This window comes from Canis lupus, chromosome 14 (genome assembly GCF_011100685.1).
Source record: "Canis lupus familiaris isolate Mischka breed German Shepherd chromosome 14, alternate assembly UU_Cfam_GSD_1.0, whole genome shotgun sequence".
Taxonomy (NCBI): domain Eukaryota; kingdom Metazoa; phylum Chordata; class Mammalia; order Carnivora; family Canidae; genus Canis; species Canis lupus.
In genome coordinates this window covers 40,094,361-40,111,246 of record NC_049235.1, presented here as the reverse complement: position 1 = coordinate 40,111,246, position 16,886 = coordinate 40,094,361, and the positions used below count along the sequence as shown (strand labels likewise).

Here is a 16,886-nt window from a genome sequence, read left to right as displayed (position 1 = left end):
TGTTATTTTTCAATTGCAAGATATGAGCCCCCCCCCCTTTTTTAAGATATGAGCCCCTTAAAGGTAGAACCTGTGTTGACTTTGTCTCTCCAGGTTCTATGTTCTTGACATAGGCCAATTTCATAAGAAATGCTTATTGCTCATTGAATAATGACTGTCATGTATTGTTGACATGGAATAGAGACTGTGTGAAAAATATATTCTGAAGTAAAGCTCATAATTGAAGTTATGAGGTTTAGATGGAGAAGGAAAAGGAAGAAATTGTGGGAAGGTGCCCACACTTCATCCTGCTATCCAGTTGCAGAATTACTGTATTAAATTGGTGTTTGTTCATGCTCCTTTGGAAATGTATTAGCTAGAAGATGCAGAGTAAATCCAACTGAGAAAAGCCTGTAGTATGCCAAGAAATGCCCAAGGAGGATGCTAACTTCATACGAATTATCTTGCTTTCATCCTCAGGAGGGCAATAAATCTCAGCTCATGTAGCCTGAAATGGAAAAAAGGAGGGTTTTTACCTTCATATCCTCAGTGGGGAGACAGGGAGAGGAAAATGTAAAATGGCATCTCATTCTATTCTTCGATGCCCTCAGCTAGTCTGTAAGTAACAGTCATAGTGAGGGGGTAGGAGGTGACATTTATGGCTGCTACTTTGGGCCTACATAATTCATACCTGAATTGGCCCCTTTGTTTTAGGGCAGTTTAAAGTAAGTCTAAACTCCAAATCATAGAGAGTGTATTTCTGCAGAATATTATCATCATCCCATATGGGTATGTGTTTTATAGATGACAGACTGAGTCATCGAGATCATCAGTGGATTTACCTAATAAAACTACTCGAAGGCTCGTAGAACAGGCAAAGTGTTGTTGCTAGACCCAGCATTATCAGAAGCACATGCAATTTCCCATTACTGTTAAAAGTTTATTGGTTAAATATTCTAGGCTCTATGCATAACTAAATGAACATGTAGTGTAACTATAAAGTATTTTGTATCTGCCACCAATTAAAGTTACATGCATAAAAATAATTCACTCCCACAAAACAAACACACACATGGTTTGAATTTCACTTGGAATTTCCTCTGGCTGGCTGAATATTTGCCAAGTGCTTTTGTAAAGTGCTGCATACAAAAAAAAAAAATCAGTAGGCCTCGGTTTTTCTGATATGTACATAGCACATGTATAGCACATAAAAACTGAAGGTTTTATTTCCTTTCGGGGGCATAATTTGGTCTGATAGTCCACCATTGTTACTGTAGTTTAACGTAAAAAAGTAAAGCTAATCTTTTAGTGTAATGGATGGATGATTCCTATATCTCTTTATTTAATAACACTCATTTGTTCAACATGCATTTAGTAAATGATTATGTTCCAGGCACTGTCCAGTGGAATTAGAAGATGAATAAAACTCAAATGGTCCCAGTCCTTAAGTACCTTATGCATCTGCCCAAACCTGTACATTATTGAATATAACTTTCTTTTTTGCTGCTTTTCTGGTGCCATCTTTTTGCCACATGTTGAAAGAGTGACCTGCATAAAAATGCATCAGTTTTTATTTTGATCATTTAAATTATTTTTATAAAAATATCAACTTTTGTTTTATATACAGTACTCATTATCTTCAGAAGCTACTAAATCTGTGGTACTTTGTTGGGTTTGGACATTTATTGACAGCCAGCTTGCTAATTCCCATTTTATAGGTGAAGGAAGTAAATATTAAGTCACAAATATAGAGAAAGCCAGCTACATCGAGTATTTATTACATTTTAATAAATATGCAAATATTTATACATAGGCATGCATAGTCTTACACATTCTATATAAAATATATATATGTACAGCTGACTCCAGCCTAGATATTGTACCTGTGCCCTGGTATTGCAAGATCACTAAAACTTTGTCACATCATTTGCATTACCTCCTTATCATTAAATGTACATTAGTGCCATTTTATTCTTAAACTCTGCTTATTGACTTCCTCTGCTTTAAAAACCATCAGGGCAAGTTTGGACAAGAATTCAGATTTGTTTTCTTTGTTGAGTGTGGGAGAAGAGCTTTAGAAACCAGGCTCTTGATTAAAATAGGCTGGTGTACCTTTTGGTTTGAGCCCTCAGGTCCCAGACTTATTCTCTTTTTTTTTTTTTTTTAAGATTTTATTTATTTATTTGAGAGAGGGAGAGAGAGAGAGAGAACAAACAAGCAGGGAGAGCAGCAGAGGGAGAGGGAAAAGCAGATTCCCCACTGAGCAGGAAGCCCAAGGCAGGGCTTGATCCCAGGGCCCTGAGATCATGACCTGAGCTGAAGGCAGACACTTAATCAACTGAGCCACCCAAGCACAACTCCCCCCACCCCCCATTGACCCCTGTCATTATCATTTAAAAACCTTATTATCACTAGCTATACCTAGGGGTAGTTTGGCATATTAACAAGCTATGACACTTATTTTGCAGAAACAATGCCGCCTTTCTCTTTCTGTTGGAGGAAATTTATACTCTCTAACATTAACAATAGAATAATGACTACTGTGTTATAAATCATAACAAAAAGGTTCCTGCAAGGAATTATGATTTTATTTCCTTTGGAATATTATTAGGTAAGCCTCACCTAAACAGTTATTATGCTTTCCTCCAGTTGTAGTGTTGTTTTTTTTTTTCTGATGGACATAAAAGGTATGTGATATTTTAAAATATCCTTATGTATATCAGCCTATTTTAGTATTATCAGAATGTAGAACATTGCTTGTAAGGAAGCTTACAGATTATCTAGCCTATGTCTCTTATTTTACAAGTGAAGTCTAGGAAAGATTGAATCATCTAGTACCTACAATTAAGTTTAGAGGCTGACAGTAGTAGTCTTCTGACTTCTGATCTATTTTTTATCTTTCTTCCCTTAAAGATGACCATGCTATTACAATTTTTTATTGTACAATTGTTCTTGATAGATACATTATGAGATATTATACCTAGTTGTGTACACATGGGTGTGCATCACACACATTCACACACACACACCCCCAGTCATGTTTATAGAGTTTACCAGGGCAAGAATCAGCGATTTATGTTTCCTAAATATTCAGTTCCCAAATCATAGTTGTTTTTCTAGCTTTCTGCTTTTTCATATAAAGAGTATTTGACATTTTCATTCATTAGGAAAAAAAATAGGAAACTGCCATTTGCAGTCATGATAGAAATCAGACAAGAACCATCAATAGATACTAAAATAATGGGTGAAAGTTTGATTTCTTTTTTAATTTGCTTTTCTTAAAGAATCTCCTCATAAAATACTAACTATAAAGTGAAAAATAGTAATTTGAAAGAAGTAATTGGCAGATACTGCCTTAAACAGGTGATGAAAGTTAACATCATTGTGCTAGGAAAAATTGACATCATATACCTCCTGATACAGTGTGTTGAACCCTAGAAATGAGATGGCTTTTGAAAGAAATTTTTTTTGCCTTTGTATTTTTAGAATATATTTTTAAGATTTTATGTATTTCTTCATGAGAGACAGAGAGAAAGGCAGAGACATAGGCAAAGGGAGAAGTAGGCTCTCCACGACGACTTCATCCCACGACCTCAGGATTACAACCTGAGCCGAAGGCAGATGCTCATCCACTGAGCCACCCAAGTGCTCCTAGAATTCTTTAGAATAAAAAATTCAGACTTTATATCTTTATGTCTGAATCTACAAAGAAATCTATGGCATTGCTAGATCACTTTGAGTGTAACCAATAATTTTCCTTTTTTGAGATTTTCTAGTATGGCAAATCTTAATAATTTTGGTCTTACTAATGTGATTAAAAACAAAAGAACACTGGCTTTATTAATACTTTAGCTAGTAAATATTTGGTATTAAAATATAAATGAAAATATTTATAGATATCTAAAGTCTTAGACTTGAAGATAACATTTTTTTCTTTTTCAAGTTTTTATTAAATTCTAGTTAGTCATGATTGCTTCGGCAACACATATATTAAATTCTGGTTAGTTAATATACAGAATAATATTAGTTACAGATGTAGAATTTAGTGAATTATCACTTTCATACAACACCTGTGCTCATCACAAGTGCCGTCCTTCATTCCCATCACCTATTTCACCCATTGCCCACCAACCTCCCCTCCAGTAACCCTCAGTTTGTTCTGTATAGTTAAGAGTCTATTTCCTGGTTTGCTTCTCTCTCCCACCCCATATTCATTTGTTTTGTTTCTTAAATTTCACATACGAGAGAAATCATATGAGATTTGTCTTTCTCTGACTGATGTTGCTTAGCATAATACTGTCTAGCTCTATCTATGTCATTGCAAATGCAAGATTTCATTCTTTATGGCTGAATAATATTCCCTTATATATATGTACCACATTTTCCTTATCCATTCATCAACATTTGGGATGTTTCCATAATTTGGCTATTATTGATAATGCTGCTGTAAGCATCAAGGTGCATGTATACCTTCCAATCAGTATTTTTGTATTCTTTGGGTAAATACCTGCTGATACAACTGCTGGATCATAGGGTAGTTCTATTTTTAACTTTTTGAGGAACATCTGTATTTTCCAAAATGGCTGTACCAGTTTGCATTCCCACCAGCAGTGTAAGAGGGTCCCTTTTCCCTGCAGCCTCACTAACACCTGTTGTTTCCTGTGTTGTTCATTTTAGCCATTCTGACTGGTGTGATGTGGTGTCTTATTGTAGTTTTGATTTGTATATCCCCGATGATGAGTGATGTTGAGCATCTTTTCATGTGTCTCTTGGCTGTTTGTATATCTTCTTTGGGAAGATGTCTATTTATATTGAAGATAACATTTTTTTCTGAACATGTCACTTCAATTGGTTAATGACACACAATACTCCTTCCTCCTTATATCCATAGGATATAGACCTCTTTACTAAATCTTGACTAGCAAGTTAATTCAGTTAAAATTTATGGTTAAGGAGGCCAGTGTTACATGTTTGATCTTATATGGGTATTATTTAGTTCTCTGGCTATGCATGTTAACATTGGCAAATTGACTTAAAAATTTATGATGTTGGTTACTTGGGTGTATTAAGTGTAAGTATGAAAAGCTTTGGAAAAACTTGACAAATTGCTCTCCCTTGAAACATTGTTATCTTCATTTTAAACAGTAAGTGTTTTTTACTGTTTCTTAGGAAATTTTTGTTGTATTTAAAAATATAAGCTGCTTATGAACATCACTGTGATTTTAAAAAGTCAGACATTTTCTGGATTTATTGGACATCATTTGTGTGTGTGCATTTCATATACATTTTATGTATGTATTTGCATCAGAAAGAACACTGAAATAAATAATCCTATGTCTAGAGGCATAAAGGCATTTCATTTAGATGTTCAGACAACTAACAGTAAGTCTAAAAGAGTCCAATGAGTAAATATATAGTTTGTACAACAGAGGTGTAGTTTTTAAACTTATATATATATTTTTTTTTTTTTTTTTAATTTTTATTTATTTATGATAGTCACAGAGAGAAAGAGAGAGAGGCAGAGACACAGGCAGAGGGAGAAGCAGGCTCCATGCACCGGGAGCCCGACGTGGGATTCGATCCCGGGTCTCCAGGATCGCGCCCTGGGCCAAAGGCAGGCGCTAAACCGCTGCGCCACCCAGGGATCCCTAAACTTATATATAAATTGAACTTCAGAGTATCCTAATTTAAATGTACTAGAGAAATATCACTGTTTCAAAGCCTTGGTGATTGTGGCTGCTAAGTAATTTTTATGGATAAAAGAATTTTGCAATTTATTTTTCTTAACTGTTGGCAAACTACTTATCTAATGAGCCATATTTTTGACATGGACAGATCACCTATATTATTCAACTAGTACTGCCATCGTTTTACTCACTTTATGTAGAGTGAGTTTCTTTCAGGTAGGCTAATTAGAACCTGTTGTCTTGTAAGATTTGGTGATGTGTATAATTCTTCTTATAGCAAATCCAACTGACTAGCAAATTTTTTTGCTTAATATCTGAAAAGCTATTAGACTTTAAGATTACATTTTAAAAATATGCAATATAGCCTATGAGAGACTTTTGCATTACATTACAGAGATTACCCTAAATTTTCAAATGCTAGTCATCATTTTTAACCTATTAAATTCTCTTTTTAATATTACATATGAACATATCGCTACTAAGTAAGGTCTAAAATGATCCAATTTTAAAAATTGCAGTATTGGTTTTTAGTATTTTAAGGTCTAGTTGTTGCATTAAAGTGGAATTTGGTATTGAAAGGGAATATTACTAAGTATTGAATTAAAAAATAAATTGGAAATGCTGTTCTCCCTCTCTGTTGTTCCCTCTCTTCTTCCCCTCACTACTGAAGTGTTTTTGTTTTTAAAGATGAATTATCAAAAAAAAAAAAAGACAAAATATCTTTTTTCATTCCACTTTCTCTATTTCATTCTGTAATGACTGGCTTCTTTCCACACTGCCTCTTCTCTGATAACTCAAGCGAGATGATTGTAGCCTCCTAACTTCCATATTCAGTGATTAATTTCTAGTATTTCTTTCTTGGCTTTTCTGAAACAACTGATATTACTGACTACTCATTCATTCTTCTTAAATTCTGTACTCTTTGGGCTTCTGGTCAAGACCATTCTTTTCTGATCTTCTCCTGCTGTTTCTTCTCAGCCTTTCTGTGGCCTCTGCTTCCCCTCCAGAGGCATGAAAAGTGTAGGACCTAAGAGCATGTTTGGTATTCTTTATTAGACACAGCTAACCAGATGGTGTACATGTAAAGGAGTCGTTCATGTTATCTTTAAAAAAGTTATTTCATTCAATATATTGGGTTAGGAAATAATTTTTCTTTCTATACTTTTTACTCTTGATTTGACATGAATTTGGATTTTCTTTTACTTCAAGTCTTAATTAAGGATGTATAGAGTATCATATTGTAATAACTTTGTTAAGGTAATTTATGATTGGTCTTTAAATAAAATTTAATACATTCCAAAGAGGAATGTGTTATGTTCATCTAATTCATGTAACACAGAACACTTTATTCACAATATTGTCAATCAGTCTTCACTGCGAAAATGCATCTTTCTTTATATCCAAAGTTATAAGTATGAAAATGCTTTTTTTTTTTTGAGATTTTCTTCAAGTGTAGAACTTTGAAATACCATTAGCTAAGAACTTCTACTTCATATATAAGTATGAATTCTCCAAATGCTTCTGTATGTATGATCCTCTGTTCCTGGCCAGAAAACTATTTACCTTGACTTAAAAAATTAATAACATGACATGCTTTATGAATAGGCATTCTGGAATCAGCCAGAAGACTTCAAACCAAAAATAGGGATATGTTTCCTATGGAGTGTGAGCCCAATAAATCAGGTGCCTGGAGCTAGGAAAGGGTCGTGGTGAGCCTATTTGTAAACTTTGGGTTTCTGAATGTTAATTTTAAGCTTCTTTTTGAAAAGGCCAGTGTTTGTAGAGCTTATCCTGTCAGCAATATCCTGTGTCAATTGTCAGGTCATGTTTAACGTGTGGAGATGTATTAATCTGCCATAGCTAGCACTATGAGGGACTGGGATAAATAGAGGGCTCAGCAGATGAAGAGGGATTAACTGTGTAGATTGAGCAAACTCTTCAATCACTGAACCAGTGATTTTACAAAGGATTAGCTGCTGCTTTTACAAATATTGATTACTGATTTGCTACTCAGAATGGAAATGACATAATGTGTGCAGTTGCTGTGTGGTGTGCTATGTGAAATGTACATCATTCATATTAATGGATTTGTCATAGGCATTACAGAAACTGACAGATTTATTATAGCAGCAGTTGCTAGAACTGTTATGGTTAAGGTTGTGTCAGCATATCTATTAAAACTTCAGGATTTTAGAAGTTTATAGTAGAGCCATAAAATTCATTTTCCAGGTGGAATTTGGAATACCAGTTATAGCCTGGCACAGTTATTTTTGTGCATATTTTTACATGCATCAGTTTGAAAGGCTTTTAAGTTGGACAGAATGAAAATACATTATTGAGTTATTTTTGTAATATCAAAAAATTTAGATTATTTCATTTTGGAAAAAATTTTAAATTCATCATAAATGCTTGTTTTCCAACCAAAAACATGCCTAGTACATGTGGACATCTGAAAATCCATCAGTATTTTTCCCAGACAGGATTTGTCTTGAAGCCTTTGCCTTCTTTCATTTCTATAATCAATTTGAGATTTTTGGAAAACAGAAATATCTGGGCAATTAATAATCAATTACTACTTTGTTTCACTTAAGTGACTTTTTTACCACACTAAAAAAATCAGTAGTAAGAATTAGAATGATCTAATATCAGAGAAAATATCTTCCTTTAATCTGTTTAAAGAAATCTGTTTTCTTGCAAATGTTCTGTTATGTCATGATGGGAAGGCTTTTCAGAGTTGTATGTTGAAGGGTGAGCTGGAAGCTATCTAGGCAGTGAGGGTGGCAAGGTGTGATATAGTGAAGAAGGGTGAGGAGTAGCATATTCTAGGCAGAATGAGACCTTGTATGGATATGTGAGACTTAGCCTATTTGAAGAATAGCTAGATACGTGAACAGTCTCAAAGTGTAATACCTCCATATGAATTGAGAGGATTGTTTTCAAGCTGTATTATTTTACCATAAAACGATACATATTTATTAAGCTAAATCTTTCAGATTAGTAGTTAAGGCTTTTCTAGCTGTGATTTAAATAATATAAATTGATTTAATTTACTTAAAAACCTATACACATTCTCTTTTCTTTTTCACCGAAATTCTATTATGTGAACTTATAAATGTAATACATGCTTGTAGCAAAGAAAATATATCCTCCACCCCCCCAAAATCCCTAGAAGTAAGAACTATTAATTGTTCTGAATATCCTTCCAGACATTTTTCCCTGAATTGTACAAATGTGTGTGTGCTAGAATAAATATGAAATCAGAGTTTTTAAATTAAAAATGGGATATCATTGTACATATTATTCTGTACCTTATGTTTTTCACTTAAGTATCATGATCATCTTTCTCCATTAGTGCATATCTTTCTCCATTAATACACATAGATCTACACATGCTTATTTAAATGATAAGCATTATTTAAAATGGTTTCATAATGTCTTTCTTGCTGGACATGTTCTATTTTTATATCACAAGTTGTGTTTCAGTATCTGTTCTGGCATATACACTATTAATGAACCAGTGCTTGATATTTGTAGGATAGATTCTTGGGAGTTTATTCTTAGGATATTGTCAAATTTTCATGCACAGAACTGTAGGAAGTTACAGTCCCAAAGGGAATGCAGGAGAATACCCTTTCTTCCCATCCTTCCCTGTTTGGTGGTATTAATCTTTTTAGTTTTTACTAGTCTCACAAAGTTAAAAAGCAGTATCCTGTTTTATTTTGTTTTCTTTAGTTTTTAGTGGTTTATTCATTTAGCAAAATTTTTTTAACATTTTAAAATTTATTTTTTTTTAAAGATTTATTTATTTATTCATGATAGACATAGAGAGAGAGAAAGAGGCAGAGACACAGGAGGAGGGAGAAGCAGGCTCCATGCACCGGGAGCCTGACGTGGGATTCGATCCCGGGTCTCCAGGATCGCGCCCTGGGCCAAAGGCAGGCGCCAAACCGCTGCGCCACCCAGGGATCCCAACATTTTAAAATTTAAATTCAATTTGCCAACATATAGCATAATACCCAGTGTTAATCCCATCAAGTGCCCTCCTCAGTGCCCATCACCCAGTCACCCCATTCCCCCACCCACCTCCCTTTCCACAACCCTTTGTTTGTTTCCCAAAGTTTCATTCAGCAAAATTTAATGAGCACTTACTGTGTGTCCAGGCATTAATTTGGCACTGGGGATATACAGTGGACAAGACAGTGTGGTCTCTGAGTTCATGGAACATTTTTAGTAAAGGTGAGGGGAGCTAGGGAAGAGACAGTAAATCAGTAAACATTATCTTTTCTTGTGTTTATTGGCTTTTGTACTTATTCTATGAATTGCCTGGTTCATATTCCTCACCTATTTTTCTGTTAAACTCTCTATCTTCTTCTTATTGATTTGTGGGAACTCATTGTCTCTTGTGACATCCATGCAAATATTTTTTGCTACCCAACCCTTGAAAAAGTCATCATCTGACAAATTAATGATTGTACTAATTCTTATCCAAGTATGGAATTGTAATACCATACCTGATTTCTAATGGGTGGTGATAGATCACTGAACTTTGGACCAAGTGTCAGATTTCCATAGTTTTCCATCCTGTGAGGAATGTATAAGAGTTTTTTTCTTTTTCTTTCTTTTTTTTTTAAAAAGATTCATTTATTTATTTATGATAGACATAGAGAGAGAAAGAGAGAAAGAGAGAGGTAGAGACACAGGAGGAGGGAGAAGCAGGCTCCATGCCGGGAGTCTGACGTGGGACTCGATCCCGGGACTCGATCCCAGGACTCCAGGATCGTGCCCTGGGCCAAAGGCAGGCCCTAAACCGCTGAGCCACCCAGGGATCCGCTTTATTTCTTTTTTTAAGTAGGTTTTGTGCCTAACATGCTTGAGCTCACAATCCTGAGATTAAGAGTTGCATATAAAAAAAAAAAAAAAGAAAGAAAGAGTGGCATATTCTACTGTACTGAGCCAGCCAGGCACCGCAAGAGTTATTTCTTTTCTCTAATGTAATGTATTTTGATATTAAAAAAAAATACATTATAGTTTTGAGTCTTGCATGAGCCTTGAGGATATCCAGATGAAGGGAACTTAATTGAATTCATTGATTTGTTTAATAACTATCATCTCATTATTAGGAAGATAGATGTAACATTATGTATGTAAAAATATTTTTGTGGTGAGAATATACATCATAGTCAATTGATATATGATTTAATTACAGGCTGAATTTGTAGAAAACATGTAATGGAATATCTTATCATAAGAGGTTACCATACCTGGATTGATTTTGAATAAGTTGTATCATATCATTTATTCATATCGAGTTGGAGTGGGATGTATATTTTTTGGATTTTAAGTATTTTTCCATGTTTTTGAGAGATCCTTGTGTGTTTAAAATATTCATGAACAAACTATGGATTCAGATTCAGAGTGTTTTACAGCCTTACACCTCCCTGAGGTAAGTGCCAGCCCTGTCATTGCAGTGAAAGACGACGGCCCACCACAGCCTGGTGCTCAGGGGTGTTTGGAGAGGCCTGTCTGTTTGCACCAAGTTGCATCAGTTGGTATGTGTTGCTAGCACATGTTTTATTCCAGGAGATTCATTTTCAAAGTTTTAATTTGACATTTTTAATGTGAGTCAAAAACTTAAACCTCAGTGGTGAAATTGTTCAGGTAATGATGACTCTTATCTGGGAGGAAAGAAGACCACAGACAGTTAGGCTGTGGACCTCCTGCTCTGTGGACTTAAGGCTGGGATAGTGCACACAAGAACAGATTCCTAGATTGCCTTATGATGTCTAACTCAGGGTAAATATCGGTTTCTGTATTTGGCAGTTGATTTTTTTATATCCTGGATACTCATTTTTGAAAAATATGCTGAAATCATGTGCCTCAAAATGGGCAACTTTTCATATAATATGTTCCAATTTATTTTTCTCCCTTTTATTGTAATTCTTATTTTATGTGGACTGTTACAAGGCTCAGGCCTGAACTGGAGTGTTATTAAGGAGGCATTAAAGTGGGGAGGAGAAAGGAGGATGCTCCAGTTGTGGTGGCCCTTTCCGGCTCTCTTGCCTGCCCCCACCCCCCTCGGTTTCCTCAGTTTCTTCTTCCCATACTCCACATCAATGGGGGACCACACCAGTTCTGATGAAAGAAGTATTACATTTTTATAAAATTATTTTAATGACCCCAAAGTTAGTCTATAAATAAAATCACCCTCCTCATTGGCATTTTATATATCTGATATTTCCCTTCTGGCTTCAGTCTTGTGCTGTTTGCAGAACTCTATTTTACCAACTTATTGATATTTTAAAAATTTTGCATTAAACATTATCTTAGAGCATGTTTTTAAGATCCTAGAAGTATAAAGTGAAGTTTTAAAAACATACCACTAAGAGCAGTGTACATATTTTATTTCAAAATTCTCCCTCAGCATTTTAAATAAGCATCCTTAGTGATGTGGATGCATGCTTCAGTTTGAAAAGCACCATCTTATGATGCCTTGCTCAAAGTCTAGTGAAAAAGACAAACTTATGGATATATGATTTTAGCCTAATATTGTAGGTGATGCCACATGAATGTTTCTCTTCCTGGCCAGTCTCTCCACATATGGCTGTTAACAGTTATTCTGCTCTGAAGCTAAGGATCAGAAAGAGGATTAAACATGTGGTGTGCTTTTATTTTCAGACACTAGAAAAATAATGCTATACATCAACTCTTCAAACGCTGAAGTTTTAATGTGTGTTCTTCGGTAATTTACTCTATTACATAGATAACACTGCTTTCTAATTCTTTCAGTTACCGGGGTATACATTATTACCAGTTCATACTAAAGAGGAGACTTGGGCATTTTGTCATTCTCAGTAACATGTCATTCTGTGTATGTTTTGTTTATGTGAAGTAAGCATATGCTTAAACTTCATGTAAGCTAGAATTATTCTGGCACTGAGTTAGAACTTTTAGAAGCAGTTGCTGATTTGTTTTGTGTTAAGGTGATCTTCATCCAGACATATGTCCCTGTAAAGCTATAATACTTTATAAATTTTTGGGTAAATTTATAAGTAAGAGTATCTCAACATTACTCCCAGCTTGGCTGATTGTTAGGGGTATTGCTCTGAATTAGTAACATAAAAGAGTGTTGTTGGTTTCTTGCAGGGGTCATATCTTGTGTTTGGGATTTAATATTTACCAAAAGTTTGACCAAGACAAATAGTATTTTGGAAGGATTATGTGAAAAATGTGCAAGGTGTCTATTCCTGTAGGTATTCTATGGTCTTATCCTTGAGTTTAACAAAGCTATTGGGAGCTATATACTTGGGCTACTGGGTTTTGTGCTCTGTAGAATTACTTTTAGTAAATTTTGTTTTGGCATTGTGCTGTTGGCTTGACATGAGTGATGTTATACAAAGCAGCCCTGTGAACTTACTGTAACAATGTTATTGAGGACATTGAGAACACATGGGAAAGATTTCTTTCTCATTTCAGTACCAGGAATCAGGAATAGTTGTATATTCCTCCTTGAGCAATCAATGATCTATATTTATCTTATGGGTAATGAATCCTATAATTCATTATTTCTTGCCTCATGCTGGTTGTTATAAGGCTTATAACTGAGTTTTTGGCCCATTCCCACTAAGTGTAAATGACTTTGTAGTTCCAACTTGTTTTGTGTTCTACCCTGACTCCTAGTTGTGCCTTGATTTAGTACCTTTATTTTTTAAAATTTGAAATAATGTCATTTATGGAAGAGTTTCAAGCGTAGTACAGATAATTCCTATTATACTCATCATGTAGATTTTCTTAAGTAATTAACTTACAAGGGAAAACCTGTAAGGCTAACAGGAGATTTTTCAAAAGAAACTTTAACATTTAACATTTTTTACATTTGGGTATTTGTTTTCTCTATATATACACACAATTTTCTCCTACTTGTTTTAATTTCCATGCCAAATGTACCTGTACAAATGCCTATAAGATGCTTTTTGGTTGAGAGGGGGGAGAATGAAGCTGTGTATTACTAAATGAACAATAATAATAATAGATAAGAATGTGTATAATTTCACACCTATATTGAAAAAGGAGACCCATGGAAATACCTATTTCAAATAGAAGGGAGATAAATTGTGTGTATGTGGCGGTGGGGGGTAGTGGGAGAGAAAGGAAGGAAAGACAAGAGAACACTCGTGTGTTTCAAGAGGATACTTTAGAGGGGAGGGGCAAGCTGGCGGAAGAGTAGGGTCCCCAAATCACCTGTCTCCACCAAATTACCTAGAAAACCCTCAAATTATCCTGAAAATCTATCAATTCGGCCTGAGATTTAAAGAGAGACCAGCTGGAATGCAACAGTGAGAAGAGTTCGCGCTTCTATCAAGGTAGGAAGACGGGGAAAAAGAAATAAAGAAACAAAGGCCTCCAAGGGGGAGGGGCCCCGCGAGGAGCCGGGCTGAGGCCGGGGCGAGTGTCCCCAGGACAGGAGAGCCCCGTCCCGGAGGAGCAGGAGCTGCACCGACCTTCCCGGGTGGAAAGGGGCTCGCAGGGAGCTGGAGCAGGTCCCAGGAGGGCGGGGATGCCCTCGGGTTCCCTGAGACAGTAACAGAGCAACTGCGCGCCCAGGAGAGTGCGCCGAGCTCCCTAAGGGCTGCAGCGCGCACGGTGGGACCCGGCGGGACCCGGAGCAGCTCGGAGGGGCTCGGGCAGAGGAAGAGGCTCCGTGCGGAGGGGGCTGCGCGGTTCCAGGAGCAGCTCGTGGGGGCTCGGGCGGCGGCTCCGCGGAGGGGGTTGCGCGGCCCGGGAGCGCGAATCCACCAGCGCAGGCTCCGGAGCACAGGGCGCCGGGACACAGCCCAGGATCCCGCCTCCCCCGGGACAGGCAGAGGCCGGGAGGGCCCAGGACAGCGAGGACGCTCCTGCCCCAGCTGAGCAGATCAGCGGCCCCGCCCCGGAGCCTCCAGGCCCTGCAGACGGAGTTCCTGCCGGAGCTGAATCCAGGTTTCCAGAGCTGCCCCGCCACTGGGGCTGTTCCTCCTGCGGCCTCACGGGGTAAACAACCCCCACTGAGCCCTGCACCAGGCAGGGGCACAGCAGCTCCCCCAACTGCTAACACCTGAAAATCAGCACAACAGGCCCCTCCCCCAGAAGACCAGCTAGACTGACAACTTCCAGGAGAAGCCAAGGGACTTAAAGTACACAGAATCAGAAGATACTCCCCGGTGGTTCTTTTTTTTTGTTTGTTTTATTTTGTTTTGTTTTGCTTTTTGATTTGTTTCCTTCCCCCACCCCCCTTTTTTTTCTTTCTTTTTCTTTCTCTTTTTCTTCTTTTTTTTTTTCTTCCCTTTTTTTTTTCTCTTTCTCTTTTCTTTCCTTCTTTCTCTCCTCTCTTTTTCTCTTTTTTCCCAATACAACTTGCTTTTGGCCACTCTGCACTGAGCAAAATGACTAGAAGGAAAACCTCACCTCAAAAGAAAGAATCAGAAACAGTCCTCTCTCCCACAGAGTTACAAAATCTGGATTACAATTCAATGTCAGAAAGCCAATTCAGAAGCACTATTATACAGCTACTGGTGGCTCTAGAAAAAAGTATAAAGGACTCAAGAGACTTCATGACTGCAGAATTTAGAGCTAATCAGGCAGAAATTAAAAATCAATTGAATGAGATGCAATCCAAACTAGAAGTCCTAACAACGAGGGTTAACGAGGTGGAAGAACGAGTGAGTGACATAGAAGACAAGTTGATAGCAAAGAGGGAAACTGAGGAAAAAAGAGACAAACAATTAAAAGACCATGAAGATAGATTAAGGGAAATAAACGACAGCCTGAGAAAGAAAAACCTACGTTTAATTGGGGTTCCCGAGGGCGCCGAAAGGGACAGAGGGCCAGAATATGTATTTGAACAAATTCTAGCTGAAAACTAGAAGGGAAACAGGCATTCAGATCCAGGAAATAGAGAGATCCCCCCCTAAAATCAATAAAAACCGTTCAACACCTCGACATTTAATAGTGAAGCTTGCAAATTCCAAAGATAAAGAGAAGATCCTTAAAGCAGCAAGAGACAAGAAATCCCTGACTTTTATGGGGAGGAGTATTAGGGTAACAGCAGACCTCTCCACAGAGACCTGGCAGGCCAGAAAGGGCTGGCAGGATATATTCAGGGTCCTAAATGAGAAGAACATGCAACCAAGAATCCTTTATCCAGCAAGGCTCTCATTCAAATGGAAGGAGAGATAAAGAGCTTCCAAGACAGGCAGCAACTAAAAGAATATGTGACCTCCAAAACAGCTCTGCAAGAAATTTTAAGGGGGACTCTTAAAATTCCCCTTTAAGAAGAAGTTCAATGGAACAGTCCACAAAAACAAGGACTGAATAGATATCATGATGACACTAAACTCATATCTCTCAATAGTAACTCTGAATGTGAATGGGCTTAATGACCCCATCAAAAGGCGCAGGGTTTCAGACTGGATAAAAAAGCAGGACCCATCTATTTGCTGTCTACAAGAGACTCATTTTAGACAGAAGGACACCTACAGCCTGAAAATAAAAGGTTGGAGAACCATTTACCATTCGAATGGTCCTCAAAAGAAAGCAGGGGTAGCCATCCTTATATCAGATAAACTAAAATTTACCCCAAAGACTGTAGTGAGAGATGAAGAGGGACACTATATCATACTTAAAGGATCTATTCAACAAGAGGACTTAACAATCCTCAATATATATGCCCCGAATGTGGGAGCTGCCAAATATATAAATCAATTATTAACCAAAGTGAAGAAATACTTAGATAATAATACACTTATACTTGGTGACTTCAATCTAGCTCTTTCTATACTCGATAGGTCTTCTAAGCACAACATCTCCAAAGAAACGAGAGCTTTAAATGATACACTGGACCAGATGGATTTCACAGATATCTACAGAACTTTACATCCAAACTCAACTGAATACACATTCTTCTCAAGTGCACATGGAACTTTCTCCAGAATAGACCACATATTGGGTCACAAATCGGGTCTGAACCGATACCAAAAGATTGGGATCGTCCCCTGCATATTCTCAGACCATAATGCCTTGAAATTAGAACTAAATCACAACAAGAAGTTTGGAAGGACCTCAAACACGTGGAGGTTAAGGACCATCCTGCTAAAAGATAAAAGGGTCAACCAGGAAATTAAGGAAGAATTAAAAAGATTCATGGAAACTAATGAGAATGAAGATACAACCATTCAAAATCTTTGG

The 16,886-nt window shown here is 37.0% G+C and overlaps 1 protein-coding gene across 4 annotated transcripts in view; it reads left to right on the top strand.

Annotated features, from left to right (window-relative positions):
• SKAP2 (src kinase associated phosphoprotein 2) overlaps positions 1-16,886 on the top strand; it is a 177,929-nt gene that overhangs the window by 77,929 nt on the left and 83,114 nt on the right. The gene's annotated exons all lie outside the window — the stretch shown is intronic.